Source organism: Protopterus annectens, chromosome 8.part1, assembly GCF_019279795.1.
Source record: "Protopterus annectens isolate FY-2018-M chromosome 8.part1, PAN1.0, whole genome shotgun sequence".
NCBI lineage: Eukaryota > Metazoa > Chordata > Ceratodontiformes > Protopteridae > Protopterus > Protopterus annectens.
In genome coordinates this window covers 95441377-95461204 of record NC_056742.1, presented here as the reverse complement: position 1 = coordinate 95461204, position 19828 = coordinate 95441377, and the positions used below count along the sequence as shown (strand labels likewise).

General features: G+C 39.8%; 1 protein-coding gene across 1 annotated transcript in view; it reads right to left on the bottom strand.

Annotated features, from left to right (window-relative positions):
• Positions 1-19828, bottom strand: part of PIEZO1 (piezo type mechanosensitive ion channel component 1) — a 3550337-nt gene that overhangs the window by 893552 nt on the left and 2636957 nt on the right. The gene's annotated exons all lie outside the window — the stretch shown is intronic.

Genomic DNA, 19828 nt, shown 5'->3' with positions numbered 1-19828 from the left:
AACAGGCACTGGAACTCATCACTGCACAACACACCGAACCAATATGCTGATTCAAGCTGCTGCATCTGTCTGTGTGCAAGCAAGCACACACAGCGTGAACATACTTCTCAATCAGGAAACATCAAAAATCTGGACAAAGGACCATGAAAATTAGGTACAACTGGCCAAAAACCAGGATGCTGATTAACATAAAATTTGCATATATATATATATATATATATATATATATATATATATATATATATATATATGTAATGATATAACCCCACTCAAACCAATGGCATTGTGGGATAAATATGAAGACTGAAGTCACTAAATTAATAGCAGATTTTTGAATTTCAGACTTCATATCCCATAAAAATACATAATAATGCAAAACTTATTCTTGCAACTATCAGTGCTTACAGGAGCAATATTTAAAATTTGTCCCCCCAGGCAGATATAACACTATAACCTCCATCCTTCAAGTACTACAATATGCAATTTGTGGAAGCGACTTATAAGGAAATCAGTATGAAGTTTATACTTAACTCAGAGCAAGCCATAATGAAGATGTTGAAAAATAAATACATTTTGTGCATTTTTTTCTTTGTCTAATTATTTTAATGATTTCTTTAAAATCTTTCATAAACCTATGCTGGATGTTTACATGGATATGGAATAACTATTGCTTGGAGAGGCACAAAGTGGATCGATTTTTGGCAAAAATGATGAAAGTGCATGCAAAATGATTTTGTTATAAACATTTGCACCTTACTTAAGAGTCGCTATGTTTTACTTCAACATGGCATATAATGGATCATCATACATTCCAGCCGAGCATAACTTAACCTGATCTTGATGTGTTGTCATGTGTTACTTCTAGCAATGCAATATAGCATGAATTTTCCTGCAAGACTCCTCTTAAAAAAAAAAAAAAAAACACAAAAAGTATGACACCACACATATTCCATGTCTCCAGTGAGATGCCACTATAAAGTTAGGATTTGTTTATTGCCGTTTCCCTTTACGGATGATGTAGCTACAGGATAGTACCCACACAGCCGCATCACTATGTTCCCTCAGTGCATCCATGCTCCCCATACACATATCCTTTACCAGTTAAGCAACTTACCTGTAGATGACCTCACTGATGGGTAAAAGGATGGGTTGACAGAGGCCACATATACAGAACAGGCTGCACATGCGGCTGCACCACCATCTGTAGTTGGGCAATAATGAGCCCCACCTTGACCCAAATTGGTTCAGGTTGTTACTTTGTTAGATGCAAAGTATTTGGCTGTTTGACAACCTTCCCCTCTCCCCAAGGATGACTATCTTGGCTAGTTGCCTTATCAAATTTGGGTAAGGAATTTCACTGTTCATTTTGGAAGGCATTAGTCACTGAGGTTTTGGGTTACAGCTGCTGTACAAAGCATTGTCGTCTTCCTTGCAATACAAGTGCAAGTAATTATTAATTATTAAGCTTAAATTGCTTTCATTCTAAGATAGGATCAGTCAGTGTCCTTTTTTATGAGAAACACGGCTCATCCAGGAACTGCTCACTGATACTGAATTGTGAAAGAAAAATAGTTTCATTCTTTGCTTAACTGTAGTAAAGCAGAGATCCAATGTGTTGTGCTTAGAAATAAAATTTGCACAAAAGTTACAACTTACAAAATCAGTAATGATCAACTAAAACTAGTTCTTGGCTATAATATTAAAGCGTGTTTATTTAATTTCAATTTAAAAGTGCATTCCCCTCCCATTTACAGCATCAACAAAGCACGAACATCTGTTACTTTTCCCTGACTTTTTTCTACTAGCTATATTACTTTAAGGAAATCTAAGAAAAAGGAGGCTGTTTTGACTCCTTTCGTACCTTAGTAACAAGAAAATGTCTACCTAAATTCAGATAGAGGTTGAAAAAAAAAATTAAAAGCCCTCTTCACAAGACACCGGTCCTCAAATTTCCAGTGCAGCTTCTCACATTTTTGTGATTCTGGCTCAAAACTGCCACTGTTTTTCTGTCTCTCCTTTCAATCTTATTTTCCAACTATTTTGGCTGGGACATCTGATAAAGAGACAAGGGTTGGACAGTTGACAAAACAAGAACCAACCTTTTTATTAGAGAGTGGACACAGATTCAGAATTATGAACATTGATGATGGAGGAATTTGGTATCAGTCATCTCACCAAGGGCTTCCGATATACCTGTGTCACAGGCTATAAAAGCATTGCATAAGAACAGTTTGGTTAAAAAAGTTTGCATCTAGTTAAAAGCATTGCATAAGAATAGTTTGATTTGGTTAAAAATGTTTGCATCTAGTCTTAGGTCACAACCAAAACCTACTTCTGGTAAAGTTACACAAAAGAAAAGCAAGTAACACACACTTTCATCACCAAAACCAGAGGATGAAAAAGATGAAGATGGGTAGTCTGCTCAGATGTCCCTCACTATGAGTTATGATGCAAATCTGGGTTCTTTACACTTGGATTCTCCTCCAAGAGACACTTCTTCTGGTGACTCATTAACTTTATGATGGTCCATTTTAAGCATACCACTAAAAGCTTTCCTCATGTAAGAAAAGACAGATAGATAAGGCTTGTAAATCTGGATCAGCCTAAGCAACATACAGTCCACCCTTTACTGATGCATTCTGCACTTCCTTAAAATGTTAAAAGAGAATGTCAAGGCACTTCTTCCTAAGAAGCCTGAGATAGTTTATGGATAGCTTGAGGAGTATAACTACCAGGGGTCAGATGTCACTCCTGCACAACGGTCTTTACAACAAGAAAAGGAAGCAAGGAATGTGACCATTTATGGAGAATGTTTAATTTTCCAGTTAAATAAGTTGTCAGGGCTATAAATTACCAGACCAATACTGCAGAGCACCTGTCTAATATTCTGAAGAAGAATGACACAAATGATGACACTGCTGGCTTTTTCCATCAGGGCAAATACTTCAAACCTAAAACTGCAGGTAAAGCTGAGTTTCAAATGGGTCGATATAGTTATAATTTATTAAATTCCTCATTTTAAACTACTTTTGGTACTATTAGCAGGAGACAAGCATTAAGAACCCAACATTACCCTGATTATGTAGAACAGGCTTCTACATGTCCACCTTTAAATGGAGTGTCTGTCTAGGACAAAATCTAAGAAACACCTAGATGAAAATAAAATAATGCAGAACATGATTCACATGACCCAGGAACAACAAGGAGCACACTTGCTAAAAGTGTTGACCAGGGAGGGAGCATCCATAGTCAGCTCACTCAAGGTGGTGAGAATATTTAAACCACATAAGAGCATTGTAATAACGTATGCCTTTTCTTTTTCTTTTTTATATACTGAGTGCTTTAGAATTGTTTACTTGGTTAATACTAATCTTTTAAAGGTAGTAAAGACTATTATACATTCAATGCCATTACATTTATAACAAAAGTACTTTACAAATGCATAAGCAAGGCTTCCCTAATAAAGGTAGTGAGAGCTACGAAGAGTTTAACACCATTCACTTACCAAGTGAAGTGTTCCTTATGCATATGATAAATGATTCCCTACAAGGCATTAGGTGAGATCATATTAGTCATTTTAACAGAGAGTTTGAAGTTGCACAGGTGTTTGTATGTGTATAAACATCTGAATACTGTCATGAAGTTATTATGAGGAAATTTCATAACTACATTGAGTAAATATTAAAAGTGGTAAATTTTATAGGTGGAGAAGTCTGCATGTATGTTCTCTGCTAAAACATAACCAAAGATTATATTTTGTCACAAAGGCACCTGCAAATTAAAAAGATCTTAGCAGGGTATGCACACTACAGCTTAAACCATTATGCAGTTTTGTTGTTTGCGCAGCTGATGTGTACCAACAACATTACATATTTAACTAATGGACACTGTTTTTTATCTCACTGTCCTTCTGTCCTGGTTATTTAAAAAAGGAGTTCTATACTCACCATAATATTCCATCTGTGTTGTCTATCTTCATTTATCCTTGACAGATGGGTTCAGTTCCAATATCGGAACTGACTCTGCCATTACTACAGCTCGCGCCAGCTAAAACCTCTTGAGCTTGAGCTCTACCCAGAATCCCTCTCTCTCAATTACCTCAGATCAAGTTTGCAGAAAGTATAGAAACATATAAACATTTACATGTACATATAGAAAATAAGCCAGATGGAAGCCGTATCTCCTGTACTTGAATAATGATAATAATTCAAGGGTATATGATCTGCACCACAAAAAAAAATCTCTGTGGTCGGATGGAGGGAGGGATGTCAAGGATAAATGAAGACAGACAATACAGATGGAACATTATGGTGAATACATAACTTTTTTATCTGATGATGTCAATCTTCATTTTATTCTTGACAGATGGGACAGAGTTCCCAGCTACTTAAAAATCTTGGGTGGACTCCTGGAAGGATATTCCTGAGCACCATTGAGCCAAAGTATGATCTTCCCTAGAAACCAAGTCGAGTTTCTAATGAGTAATAAACGTATGGGGAGTAGCCCAAGTGGCTGCTGCACATGTCATCCATAGAAGCACTAGATTTGAAGACTGCTGAAGTGGCTACACATCTTGTAGAATGTGGTTTGACAGGTTTAGGCAAGGTTAATTTATTCTTATCATAAATGAATGAAATGCAGTCTTTCAGCCACTTAGAGTAATCTTACTGACTTGCCTTGCCCAACTTGGCAATGGAAAAGGAAACAAATAGTTGACTTGACGGTTTTAAGTCTTTTGTTCTATGAAGGTAGAATCATAAGTGTCTGTGGACATTCTAGCAGATATAGGGCATATTCTCCTTTGTTAGAATGATTTGGGAAGAATACCGGTAGATTAATCATCTGGTTAATATTAGTTTCAGAAACTACCTTAGGCAGAAAGGAGGGGTTTGTTCATAAAGATACCCTGTCTTTATAGAAAAGTAGGCAAAGAGGTTCAGAGGATAAGGCCTGGATCTCTGAAATCCTCCTGGCAGAAGTAATGGCCACCAAATACAATGTCTTCCAAGATGAAAACATCAGATCACATTCCACACAGGGCTCAAAGTGAGAATGCATTACTGCTTGTAGTACTAAGTGCAGCTCACAAGGAGGAGTGGAATCTTTGAATGGTGGTTTTAACAACAATATGCCTCTTAGGAACAATTTACAAAGTCTTTGAGAAGCTAAAGACTGTTCATTCAAACCAATGTGAAAGTTAAAGATAGCAGCAAATAGTAATTTAATGGTGGAAGAAGAAGCTCCAGCAATGAGCAGGGAGGCTACAAAAATCTAAAACATGCTCTATGGAAGCAGAAAAAGGATCAATTTGCTTTTCCTGGGCACAAATGGTAAATCTTTTCCACTTAATAGAGTGGAGTTTTGAGTGGAAGGTTTATGAGCCAACAAAAGGATGTGTCATACTGGAGAGGAAATATTAGGACACCTGACAATCAATGGAATTGGAAGAACCATGCAGTCAGCTTGAGGATCAAAATGTTTGGGTGGACAAGTCCGTCTGGGAGGGATAGAAGACCCGGCACTGGGTCCAGAATCCAAGGTTGTTGAATCAGATAAGGTCAAAGAAAGGGGAACCAAATCTGTCGAGGCCAAAAGTGTGCAGTGAGGATCACTGTGCTTTTCAACCGGAGTGCTTTCTGTAAAAATTTGGCAATTAGAGGTATCAGTGGAAAGGCATATAGGAGACCTGGGGGGGGGGGGCAACTGTGAAGGACAGTATCTCTGGGTGACTTTCCGGGGGGTATCAGGGCAAAATACTTGCTGCACTTGTTGTTTAGGGGAGACACGGACAGATTGCAGTAAGGTTGATCCCAATGATGGAATATCATTTTCACCAGTTACAGATTGAGAGGCCACTCGGAGGCTGAAGGATGCATCTGCTCAGCTTGTCTTCAATCACAATGGAACTCCCCAGAATGTGCATTGCTATTAGAAAGTGGTTGGAAGAAGTCACCCATTGCCACACTCTGAGGGCTTCTTGACAAAGGAGGTAAGACTTGGTTCCTCCCTGTTTATGTACCAAACTACTGACATATTGTCCATTTGAACTGCAATTGTCCCCTGAGGATGAGCTGTCTGAAAGATCTGCAACACAAGAAGCATCACTCTTACCTCCAGAACACTGATGTGCAAGTTGGCCTCTAATGAGACAAGTGCCTTAGATCATCTTGCCCAGATAATACCACCCCCCACCCCCACCCCAACTGTGGTCACTACTGCCGAGGGCTCCGGTAAAACATAGGGATGATCAAGGATAATTTGCTCGGGGTGTACCCACCAAAGAAGATCCATTTTGCAATTGTTGGTGATCAGTACTTGGTCTGACAGCAAGTGAAGGATAGACCACTGGGCTGCTAGTAGCCATTGCAAAATTCTTGTGTGTAACCTGGCTAGGGACACTAGAGTTACAGAAGCTGTGATGGAACCAAAAGCTTATAGAACTAATCGACCCTGAACCCTCTTTCAGCAGATTCACTTTTGAACTTGTTTATACTATGTTTAGCATTTACTTTATGTAAACAATTGTGTCTTTTATCTATTTTGTTATAAAGCTTTTCTCCCCGGGCCTCCACTGAAAATGGGCTCACTTAGGCCCAGTGGGCCATCCCGGTAAACAAATGCAACTAAATAAATAAATAACATGAACCACACTTCTCTGATGTCTTTCTGGAGGAAGAGACACTGTTGTTGGAGTATTCAGTACTTCTCCACTGAATTCTAAATTTTGTGCTGGAGTTAAATGTGACTTTTCCAGGTTTTCCGTAATCCCAAGGTGGGAACAGATGCTGAGGGTGTAGTTCCTGGCTAGTATTAATTGATGCTTGATCGAAGTAGATATGAGCTAGTCATCCAAGGACAAAAACACTTGGAATCCTTGCAGTCTCAAATGTGCTGCTACTACTGCCATGCATTTGGTGAACACCCTGGGGGCTGTGGTGAAGCCAAAGGGCAGTGCTCTGAACTGGTAATGACTGGCTCACAGCAGAAAGCGGAGGAACTTTCTGGAGCGTTTGTCCATCTTTATATGGTAATACGTATCCTGAAGGTCTATTCAGCACATTCAGTCGAATTTCTTCAGAAAAGGAAGACTAGACTATACAGTGACCATCTGAAACTTTGTTTGCCGAACAGATTTGTTCAGTACACTGCGATCCAAAATGGGTCTCCAGTCCCCTGTCTTTTTTGGCACTAAAAAAAATCTTGAGTAGGTTCCAGATCATTCTTTTTCCGGTGGGGCTTTTGTGACTCTCTTGCCCAGCAGTTTCTGAAATTCCTGCACTGCTGAATCCCTCTGATTGGGTGGAACATCACGGATTTTCTTGTGTGTGTGTGTGTGTGTGTGTGGGGGGAGGGGTTGAGAAAAGGGAATGATATAACCTCTGGATATGATCCATTGCACCCAAGAATCTTTTAAGTTCAGCCAGGCATTTAGGTGCAAGGACAAGCGTCGTCCTACTGCCTCCTGAGGAAAACAATCGAGCCTCCCCTTCAGGAGCACTGAAAGGGCTTCCCTGGGAAGGAATCCATGAAGCCCTGGTTTTGTGGACCACCTCTACCATGAGGACGAGGTCTTCCATTTTGGTTCCCCCCACTGCCCCTGGGGAACTCCCTTTGTGTGTGTCCTGGAAAGGCCCTTGGGATTTCTAGAACCACATTTTTCTACCACTTCTCTGGTTACTACAAAAGGAACTTTGGGGAGTGAAGAAATGTATGCCCACAGCAGAAAGGGTCTTGCCAGCCTTCTCACACCTGGATAAAGTGTCTTAAACCTTAGGGCCAAACAAGGAAGTTCCATCAAAAGAAGCACTGATGAAAGCAGGGCCGGTGTTAGCATTTTGGGGGCCCCCAACAAATGTCAAGTTGGGGGCCCACTGGCCACTTTCAGTCTAAGTATCACCCTGTCACTGCCACTACTTCTATCCATCTTTTTAGTTCATGCTGCAGGCTTTTAGGAGTAGTACACACAGACTGACCTGTAGCTACAATGATCTTATTACAACAGGCATACATACCACACTGTGTTGGCCCATCACACAAAGGGACATTTACAGTTACTGACATTTAGGTCTAACAAGGATACATTACAACAACTCTATGTACAGGACAGAACTAATATGCAATGGAACCCTAGGCACTGGTTACTGTTTCAGCCCCCACCAAAAAACACACACACACACACACACACACACACACACACCCTCCAGAGTTCCCCTCTGTTTTCCCCATGTTGGGCTTCCCACTTATGCACATTACTTTTTTTCTTCCATTTCACACATTTTACCTTTTTTCTTCAGCTTTTTCAAGAAGCCATAACTTTATATATGCTCTAAAATGCTTTTTAAGTTTATTTTTTTTCTTTTTACCCAATGATGGCTTGAACAGAAATGATGATTAAGGAAAGAAATTCAATGTTGCCGTTCAGCTTTAGTTTTCCTTCTTTTTGATATACTTTCTTGACCAAGTCAGCATAGTAACACCCATTTAGGAAATAACTCCATTAAGCTGCTGCCCCCAGAAGCAAGAGCATTTCCCAACCTTTTAATCCAAAAGTGGCCTAAACAAAAATTGTGAGTAAGAAAAAAGGAATTTCAGTCTTTTTTCTTTCAATGAAGACATAAGTTGTACTCAAGACTTAAAATTCAAAGCTGACAAAAATAGGAGCTCCAAGTAAATTAAAAAGTCAATTGTGAGGATACACAGATCCTGTATGGGAATACTGCCTGCCTCACTAATACTCCCAAAAAGACAGTCACTGCCTATGCAACCCTCTGGTGTTAGATTGGGATGAAAGCAGAGGTTCAAATGGCCACAGTCATGTATTTCAAGTGACTGCTGAAATACACATATATATAGCATGCCTACTAACTCCTCGATCCTAACCCCAAAGGCAACCAGCTGTACATGTGTCTGATGTTTGATTGTGAGGAAAGTGAAAATAAATAATGACTGCAATAATGTATTCTACTTTGCTGCTACCGGGCAGTACACTGCCCCAACAGGAGCTAAAGTAACTTTCTTTGTATACCTTTGAGGTCTGTTAGAAAAGTAAAGGAAATGATGACTACACAATCCCCAGCACCCACATAACGTACAATAAATTTCTGTACACAAACATCTGAGCAGGGATGTTTTAGAACGCTTGTGGTTGAGGACAGAGGCTATTATCAGTTTTATCCTAACAGGGTCATATCATATAACTCCATCCAGGCTAAAGAGTGCAATCAGAAAATGAAAGCATTTTTTTCTGCTCATTTTTCCTCAACCAAAAACAGCTTTTTGGGGGTCCCCACAGTCAAGGATAATTAAGGGAGCCCCATGTATCGATTTATACAGTCTAGGGAGTGGAGGCCACCCGATACCTAGGAGATCTAAATGTCTGAATGCCTATGACATACATTATGCCTTACTTCTGAAAAATAATCACTTGTTAGCTACATTTTTATTGATACCCTGACAAATAATGTGTGTGTTCCGGCATTATTGGATGTATGCATTTCTAAAAATCAGTGATATTTTACACACACACACACACACACACACACACACACACACACACACACACACACACACACACACACACCACAGCAATGTTAATTTTCTACTTATTTCAGCAAGTACATTGTACAGCACTATTACTGTTACACAAGATCAGTGACTGCTGTTTAGCAGTCATCAAACAGCAACAGTGATAAGACAATTTTATTTACCTCAGTAAGTAGTAAATTAATACCTATCACTATCACTGATTTCACAGATATTCCTGATTTTGTCTCATAATTTTACTCTGTCACACTAAATCAGGTAATCAGAGTTTTACACTTATTGTCTAAAAAGTGCATGTTGATGCAAAATGTGTTATTCTAGTAACTTTTTAAGTGAATTAGAGTAATATATAAAGTGTTCCTCATTTTGAGACTTTATTATGCTATTATTTTTATCACTGAACAGAATTCTTCAGTAAAGACGTTGAGAGTTATAGTATCAGTTGTTCTGCCAGTATGTGTAAAACCCCTGAAAAAGATACCATCCCTGAAGATTAGAAGCATCAGCTCTTAAACTCCACAGTTTGCATTGAGATTGGTCACCCTGGGCTGCTGATCTCTCTAGTGCTTCATTTGCTTATGTTCATTACAGCTTTGTCCTAACAGGGTCATATTACAGTCCTGTTCAGGTTAAAGAGTGTAATTGAAAATTAATACATTTTTTTTCTCCTCATTTTTCCCCAACCAACAGCAGCTTTTGTGGGGCCCCCACGCAGTAAATGAGGATTAAGGGGCCCCTTGCAGCCACAGTTATTAAAGCTGGCTATGTTGTTAATTTTAGTGAAGAGGATGTCCACCAAAAGGGCTTAACTAAGCTGGAGCATTATATCATTGGTAAAATATTTAATGAAATTGTAAAGTTTGTTACCTGACAAAATACTGTTAATATAGCTAAAGATCTTTGACTTTTGAAGGAGATAAATACGAGTTACTGTTACTTACCTGGTTTAAGTATACAAGCTTGCTGTACTAGTTTTTGTTGGTTTGACAGACATGTTACAAAATATCAAGATAACATAAGTTGCAGTGGTTGGGGGCCCCACAGGACCATGGGGACCGCAGGGTTCGCTGGTGCCTAAAACCGGCTATGGATGAAAGAAGACTTGTATGGTTCTGCAAAGTCATAAAGGTGCATCCAGTCATGCCTTCTTATGGCTACACCTGTACCTGCTGATCTAGACATCTATTTGGTTGTAAGAATGATCAACCTCATAGACAAATTGGACAAAGACTCCAGGTGTCTGACAACTCCTTAATCAGATCCCGTTGGAGTCTGGTGAAATGTACCAAACAATTCAAGGACCTTATGGCAAAGGTTGATGAAGCGTATACCCGCTTCCCAAATCTGTCCACAGCCTGGCACTCCCTGTTGGTTGGATGGACAGAGAAACCATTCAGCGATTTCCTTTTTGGTAGCAGCCGCTATTGACTAAGGCAGCAACAACTAACCCCTTGGCCAAAAACTGTTTATCCTCAGGAGCAGAAATTATTTTATCAGGTCTTTTGGGGATGAACTCAATGGTGTGTGGAGCCTTCCACTCCCACTGTGAAATCAACTGAATAAGTTCATCAGTGGGTGGTGTCATCCAAGAGGTAGACGGGTGGGTGCCGAAAGCCTTCAGGTAAACAGATTCCTCAAAGGAAGGGTTTTGGGACTTCCAACCACCATTCTGTTTTAAAATTTCCAAGATGTCTCCAAATGAGACATCTTCAGATGGTGATTGTGGGGACCCTTCCCCCTCATTGAAATCTGTGTCCTCAGTGACAAATTCCTGGGGGGAATCCAAGTGCTTCCTCTTGCACTTCTTTTTCTGAGGGACCTCTTCAGAGGGACAATCTGGGGAGGTATCAGAAGATGACAGTACCTGTTCCTGTGACACCTAATGCTTGAGCACCTGCTGTCCCTGTGGAGAGGCAGGAGGAATAACTGAGCTAGAAGGGGGTACTTGTTCCAAGGGGGAAGGTGCTGACTGGTTCCCTGCAAGAGAAAGGACTGTCTACATAGCCTCAAAGGCTGCCCCCCCCCCCCGAAGAAGGAAGGGAGCCTGGAACTGATAGACACCCTCAAAATCGGGGTCACTCCCTGCTCTGAAGAACCAACCTTCAAGACCAAAGCCGGAGCCAAACTGACTTTAGCCGAAACTCCAAGGAGCAGGGATGGCTCCGAAAAAACAGGATTCGAGACCTGCCCCCCCAGAACTGACATGGTAGCTACGACTCTGGGAGGTCTCTGGTTCAGAAACAGCTGAGGAGCTCAGGCTAAGTACCAGCCCAGAAGAAGCAAACAACTCCAGAGCCAGTAGAATTGACGCTAGGAGGTCCGGAACAGAGGACTCTAATACCTCCAAAGAGGTTAGAGGAGGAGTTGTTAATGGAGTAAAAGAAATTTCAGTTCCAAGACTCAATGGGGTCAGATCCGAAGGGGGGGGCCTGAAAGCCCTCAAGCCCATAATATTCTACTTACAAGTCTCTCCATGTTGAGTTCAGAAAGACTTTTGGTGGAGCAGACTGGCTTCTGCTTTCGACATGTCTGACATCAAAGGGCTCAAAGTAACAATCGGAGCTGGAGTGGACATTGGCACCTGAGTATCAACAGCAGAGGTCTGTGGTTCCGTGGAAACTTTTGGAACCGAAGGCTTCAATTTCTTAGCTTTCAGAACCGATGGAAATCAGAACTGAAAGGTGAAGAGGAAGACAGAAATGAGACATCTGTTTTGATATGATCTCCAGACGATAAGGCTTCACCAAAGGCTGAAAGGAGAAGACCTTTTAAAATGAGCTTATTGCACCTTTCCACCAGCAGTTGGTGGCTAAAGTGTGACAAATGCTGCAGTCTTCCTGTAAATGGTGAGGTCCAAGACAACACACACATAATAAATGATAATCAGATGAGGGAATTTTATGGCCACACTTCTGGCATTTTTTGAAGCCAGAAGGGGCCTTACCCTTCCCAGCCAAGTCAAACAAGACAGAAACAAGGGAAAAAAATACACAGAAAGGAAATTATTTTTGTATTTATAAGAAGGAAGATAGAAGGAAATGACTTATCAGCAATGATAGTAAAGATGTACATGAATGTGTATGGGGAGGGGAAAGATAACAGAAGAGACAGGGAGAGGGAACTAACAATGATAGTAGGAAATTACACAGATGTGTAAAGGGTGGAAAAGTATCAATGATGACCCAAAAGAATACACTAAGTGTAACGAGAAAGTTTAGATGAAATAATTAGAAATTACAAAAGAAGGACAAAAATTTTACCTAAACCTATAACACCTCGAGAGTATTAGCTATATGCGACCATTTTGGAAAGCAGCAAATGAGATTTGAGGTCAATGAGAGAGAGGTATTCTGGGTGGAGGTGAAGCTCGAGTGTTTTTGGTTGGCCAAGTTGTAGTAACGGTAGAGTTGGTTCTGATATCGGACCCAAACTCATCTGTGAAGGATAAAATGAAGACTGACAACATCAGATCTATAAATGAATATGTCTAAGAATGGGCTGAGGACCACATACAATGCGAAGGAAACACTGGTGCACAACAGCAGCCAGCAAAAGACAAACAGATCAAGAATTTGGATGCCTACAAGGAAATAACTAGAAATAAATATTATGTTACTGTGAATAAAAGATATGGGTCTGTACCAATACAGAAAGTAGGTCTAATTACAGCAGTTTTAAATGGAGAGGCAAATTGTTCAAAGGAATAAACTAAAACTAAAAAATGAATTAACAAAATAAAGTTTGCTCATTCAGCAAATTTGCATACGGATACAGCAATAACACTAGCAATAAAGGGAAAAGGAAAGTAGCACTCATAAGATGGGAGAAAATGGCACTAACATTTAGGCCCCAAGTGAGAATGCGAACACCAATCATCAGACAGAACTTGGCATATCTTCGAGTCAGGAGTCCCCACATTCTCTGCTCCCCAATCTGTATCCAGTAACTGCTGTAGTAAATAAGAGGCTGCAAAAATATATTACTTCTAATCAGCCTCATTATTACATTCTAAAAAAATAAAGAGAATAAAGGGAGACTAAATATATATGCATCACCATAAAGTGATAATGCAGTAATACTGGATGCAACTTCAGCTGACAGCAGAAACTATAAAAGGAGGGCATTGAGTGGGAACATTATGCCACATGGAAATTTACACAACTCTGTCAGTATCACTTCTCTAATGACAACATCCAAAATGGCACTCAGAATTTAGAAACTCACAATATTAGAGAATAGGCTCAACAAGTAAACATTTTAATGTCCGAGGCTGAGGTGCTGTAACTGGAAATGGAAATACTTGAGAAACTGAGCAAATGAGGTACAGAAGTACCTGCACTGGGTTATTCTTTGTTAAGACCTTTACATGGAAAGGTGTCAGCTGCAGACAGAGAAAAATTGCAGTTTCTAATTTATTTGCTGCAAATATTGCTGAAACTTGATTTATTCAACAAGTTAACCATGGAGTACAAGTGATTCAAGCAGGCATGAATGATCTCAGTGATGTTGGACTGAATAAAATGAAAAACGAAGTTGAACAGATTGAGCAATATTTATGGCACAACACTAAAGCTGTCTCTAGTGAAATATTCCCTTCCTCATGTATACGTGATTATAAATTTACAAATGTAAAGTATTATAATTGGCTCAGACAGTGGTTTATGTAGAAATTAACAAATATAATCACACACAGATTACCTGACTAGAAAGATGGAAACTGCAAGAGAAAGGCAGTAGCATTGCAAAGGATATGTACCAAGATTAAGACAGAAATTGGAGGAAAGAAAAAAATACTTGCATAAGAGAAATCGTTAAATGATACAGACAGTGCAACAGATCAGAATAAAACATACCTGGATGAAGAAACATTGCCTACTTGGAACAGCAAGTGACAGAGTATATAAGATAAAGAACAAAAACAAAGGATATTGAAAGTTATAAAAAAGAAAGGTGGACATGATTAAAAACAAAAAAAAAGAAAACAGGTCTGAAATTGTGTGATATTTGTGCAGAGAAGAAAGCCAAACTAATCAATATGAATAATGCAGCTTCAAAACTATTTGAAGAGAAAGTTGAAATGTAACTGAAAAAAGAAAGTTTAGTGAGGTGGAAATTAAATAAATATAAATCAAAGTGATAGACCAACTATGAAGTACAGGATTTAGTGTAGTGACACTCGGGCACAAGCAATATTACAACCTTATGGGCCAATGAGTCACCAGACGGGAAAGGATGTACAGTGGATATAAAGAGTTTACACACCCCTGTTAAAAGATCAGGTTTTTGTGATATAAAAAAAAGAGACCACAATAAATCATTTCAAAACTTTTCCCATCTTTAATGTGACTTATACAATTCAATTAAAAAACAAATCTGTTAGGGGAAAAAATATAAAAAAATAAAAAATGTACAATATGCTGGTTGCATAAGTGTGCACACCCTTAAACTAATACTTTGTTGTGTGCGCACACCCTTAAACTAATAATTTGCTGAAGCAGCTTTTGATTTAATTATAGCATTAAGTCTTCTTGGTTAGGAGTCTATCAGCATGGCAAATCTATACTTGGCAATATCTGCCCACTTTTCCTTGCAAAAGCTCTCCAAATCTGTCAGATTGCGAGGGCATCTCTTGTGCACAGCCCTCTTCAGGTCATCCCACAGATTTTCTATTGGATTTAGGTCTGGGCTCTGGCTGGGCCATTCCAAAACTTTAATTTTCTTCTGGTGAAGCCATTCTTTTGTTGATTTGGCTGTATGCTTGGGGTCACTGTCGTTTTGAAAGGTGAAATTCTTCTTCATCTTCAGCTTTCTAGTAGACAGCTAAAGGTTTTGGGCCAAACGTGACTGGTATTTGGAACTGTTCATAATTCCCTCCACCTTAACTAAAGCCCCAGTTCCAGCTGAAGAAAAGCAACCCCAAAGCATGATACTGCCACCACCATGCTTCACCGTGGGGATGGAGGTCTTTTGGTCATACGAAGTGTTGTTTTTGGGCCAAACATACCTTTTGGAATTGTGGCCAAAACATTCAACCTTGGTCCCATCAGACCATAACACATTTTCCTACATGCTTTTGGGAGACGTGATGTATTGTTTTGCAAATTTTAGCCAGACCTGGATGTTTTTCTGTGTAAGAAAAGGCTTCTGTCGTGCAACCCTACCCCATAGTCCAGACATATGGAGAATATGGGAGATTGTTGTTGCATGTAGTACACAACCAGTACTTGCCAGAATTTCCTTCAGCTCCTTTGGTTTTGCTGTAGATCTCTTGGCAGCCTCTCTAACCAGCTTTCGTCTCGTCTTTTCATCAATTTTGGAGGGACGTCCAGTTCTTTGCAACGTCACTGTTGTCCCATATTTTCTCCACTTTTTGATGACTGTCTTCACTGTGTTCCATGGTATATACAATGCTGTGGACATTTTTTTGTACCCTTCTCCTGACTGATACCTTTCAACAATGAGATCCCTTCAATGCTTTGTAAGCTCTCTGCAAAGCATGGCTTTTGTTGTAACAGGCAACTGAGTAAATGTCAGGAAAATCTTACTAGGACAGCTGAACCTTATTTGGGATTAATCAGAGTCTCTTTAATTGATGGCTGGTGTTTCCCCAAGAAGACTGAATGCTATAATTGAATCAAAAGGTGCTTCAACACAGTATTAGTTTAAAGGTGTGCACACTTATGCAACCAGCATATTGTATGTTTTTTATTTTTTATATCTTTCCCCTAACAGATTTGCTCATTTTTCAATTGAATTGTACATGTTATAAGTCACATTAAAGATGGAAAATGTTTTGAAATGATTTATTGTGGTCTCATTTCTTCTATCACAAAAACCTGGCATTTTAACAGGGGTGTGTAAACTTTTTATATCTACTGTATCTGAAGTGTTGTCAAAGGACAATATTTGGGAACTTTCGGCAGCAGACTCTCATGAAAGTCCTGTCAGAACTGCACAGCAACGAAAGGACCAGGAAACAGTGAAAGCTCAATCACAGACAATATCACAACATGATGGGGTAATGAGTACTTAGATGGAAAAAATAGCTCATAAAGTAGAAAGCATCTGAACAGGATATGTCACAAGGTAATGTTCTGAAACCTTTTGTAGGAAATTCACATAAAAATCCAGTTAGAATTGCACAGCAAGAGAAAAGTACAGCTGAACTTATAACAGTAGATGTTCAAATGATCACTGCTGCAGCAGCCTTAGATATATATATATATGAGTTAAATACTGCCAATGATATAGAAGCTGGCCAGCTTCCAAAACTTCAGGGCACCTTCCATGCACCCAAACTATCACAGCCCTTCAGAGCTTTCCTGCCAGCAGAGAGAGGGAAGCTGAGCCCTGAAAGGACAAGGCTAGGAATAACAAAAATAATAAATGTCCACACCCTGGAATAAAAAACACAGCAAAAACAAGGGGGGGTGGAGGGATGGAGTAGCTACTGCAGCAGTGATTTTTCAAACATCTATTGTTATGGTAAGTTCAGCTGTACTACTGCATGTTCTTTATATTAATCACTGCTGCAGTAGCCTTAGCTATATGGGTAGATTACCATAGATAACTATATTTGGGAGGTGGAAGGAGAAGGGTCTGGCAGCTGCTCAAGAATGGTTCTAGCAAAGCATGATCTAAACCTTGACAAGAAATCCAGCTTACAATGCTTTGTAAAAGTATGCACATAGGACTAAGTAGCAGTTTCTAGAATACTTCTAGAATCCAACCCTTTCCAAAAAGCCACAGAAGAAGCCAAGATCCTTGTAGAGTGGGCCTTGACCTTGTCTGGAATAGATTTGCCATGGTGAAAATAAAAAAAAAGGGTACATTTGGAAATAGTCTGTTTTGACACCAACTGTTCCTTCTTACCTTCACAAAAAATGAATAACTGATCCAATAATGTGAGAGATTTAGTTCTGTCAAGATAGTACACAAGTTCTTTGTGGATATCTAAGGTATGCAGTATCCATTCTCCCTCATTTTTAGGTTCCAGAAAGAAAATGGAGAAATGCATAGTTTGACTTAAAGTAAACTCAGATATCACTTTAGTCATAAAAGGACTACTTCTCAAAGAAACTCTGACCTTGTAGAAAATGAGGTAAGGATGACTCATTGTAAGAGCTTGCAGCTCAGATACCCTTCTTGCAGAGGTCAGAGGAATCAATAAAACTGTTTTCCATGTTAAGAACCTGAAGTCAGTCAGATTAGCTGGTTCAAATGGAGCAACTAACACAAAATTAAGATCCCAAGGAAAGGCCACCAGTTTACTTGGAGGCATTTCATGCAAAACTCCTTTGAAGAACATTTTGACATGTGACCTGCCTTGAAAGAGGAGGATCCATGGGCAGACATGTAGAAATGGCTGATAAATGAACCTAGACAGTGGAATAAGAAAGGTGATAGGATGGCAACACCCATAAATACTGTAAAACCAGATAACAAGTAGCCCTGAATGAGTGCTGGTTATGTTATTAGCACCAAATACAACACCTTTTCTGTTTGCTAATTTATGATTTTCTAGTAGCAGGTCTTCTTGCCTCCATTAGTAACTGCTGCACATCATCAGAAAGCAGGGACCTAAACGAAATTAAAAAGGGGCCTAAGAAGAATTAAGACCCTATCATCCAGTCAGTCAAATGAAGATGATTAATGTCGGGGTGTATCAAACACCCCTGTTCTTGTGTGAAGTAGATCCACTCTCTGAGGAAGCTTGCGGTAATTGCCCCTGGTCATTTCCAAAAGAAGGCAGAACCATGGTAGCCTGGGCCAGAGAGGAGTCACAAATGATCTTGGGGGATTCCTTCTGAATACTGTGGATATTAGTGGAAAGGCATACAGGAACATTCCTGTCCAAAGAAAAGAAAAGGCATCTGTCCTCCAGTCCTTCTTGCATAGAGTCCTGGAACAGAATTTTGCCAGTTGATTGTGCAGAGAAGAGGCAAAAACGTCTATTTGAGGAACTCCCCCCACAGGTGAATCACACTTTGGAAGACCTCTGGATCTAGTTTCCATTTGTGAGGGTTTGCCCTGGTACTGCTCAGTTTGTCTGCCACACAATTTTGCTCTGATGGAATGTAAGAGGCTTGCAGAGTGAGGTTGTGCTGAGAAGCCATATCTCAAGCTAACCTGGCTAGTCTGCAAAGGGATATGACCTGGTTCCTCCTTGCCTGTTGATGTACTGCATCACTGTGATATTGTCTGTAACCACTTGGAGAGGTCCCAGTAACCAAAGATGCCTCAGAGAACTGAGTGCCTTGAAAAGGGTAAGCATTTTCTTGATATTTATGTGCTTATGTCTGTCCTTGGTGTCCTTACACTCCCTGCATTTTTCTCTCTCCTGGAACTGTTCCCCCAAACAAAGTCTAAAACATCTATAGTGACCAAATGCTTTTGAGCAGGGCTGGAGAAGGAGAGACTTTAATTTAAGGATATATGTTGTCTCCAACAAGTGATCCCTCTTCTGACAAATCCCTACTGGGACCTAAAAAATAAATGGTGCTGAAGCTGGGAACAAACAGATTTCAGGTACTACTGTATCTTTCTCATGTTGAGTCTTGACAGGGTTATCATGAGACTCACAGATGCCATAAGACCCAAAATCCTGAGGTATTCCCTCCCAGAGACTGAAGTCTGAGTGGAAAACCTTAAAAATAGATCTAAATAAAGATCTATCTTTTCCTGGGAAAAGATCTTTGAACTGAGGTGTCTAGTTAACATCCCAGGGACACAGTCCTGTGTGAGGGAGTCAAGAAGAATTTTGAATGTTTCCTTGGAACTCCAGCTTGTGCAAATGATTTCTCTCTCTCTCATCCAAGAGAGAGAGAGATTTCTGACATTTTGAAAAGACTGCAGAGATAAACAATAAATCATTTGTGCAAGTTTTCATTCCTTTTAGTTCATTTCTGGCTCTTTTTTGTGCTCAGTTCTCTTAGTTTACCTTCACTGTTAACTCTGCACCTCGTAGCTCTGAAAAGCATCCTCTGCAATCCCGGTTCTGACACCATGTCACTCGTCTGGTCAGGATAAAACAGACGAACTTCTGTGGGTTCTGTTCAAGCAGCTTTAATATGTCCGAACACATTAGAATTGAGGATTAATAACTCTAATTAACTTATAAACAAACTAGTTATTACACTCATAAATACTCTCTCCAGCTGCACTCTCAAAATGGCACTGAAGCTAGCACATGCTTGCTATTTATATGCAAGTGCTGTCCTTGAAATGCTTCTTAAAGGTATAACACACTCGCACTATTCTACATACTCCCGGAAAATATGTTCCC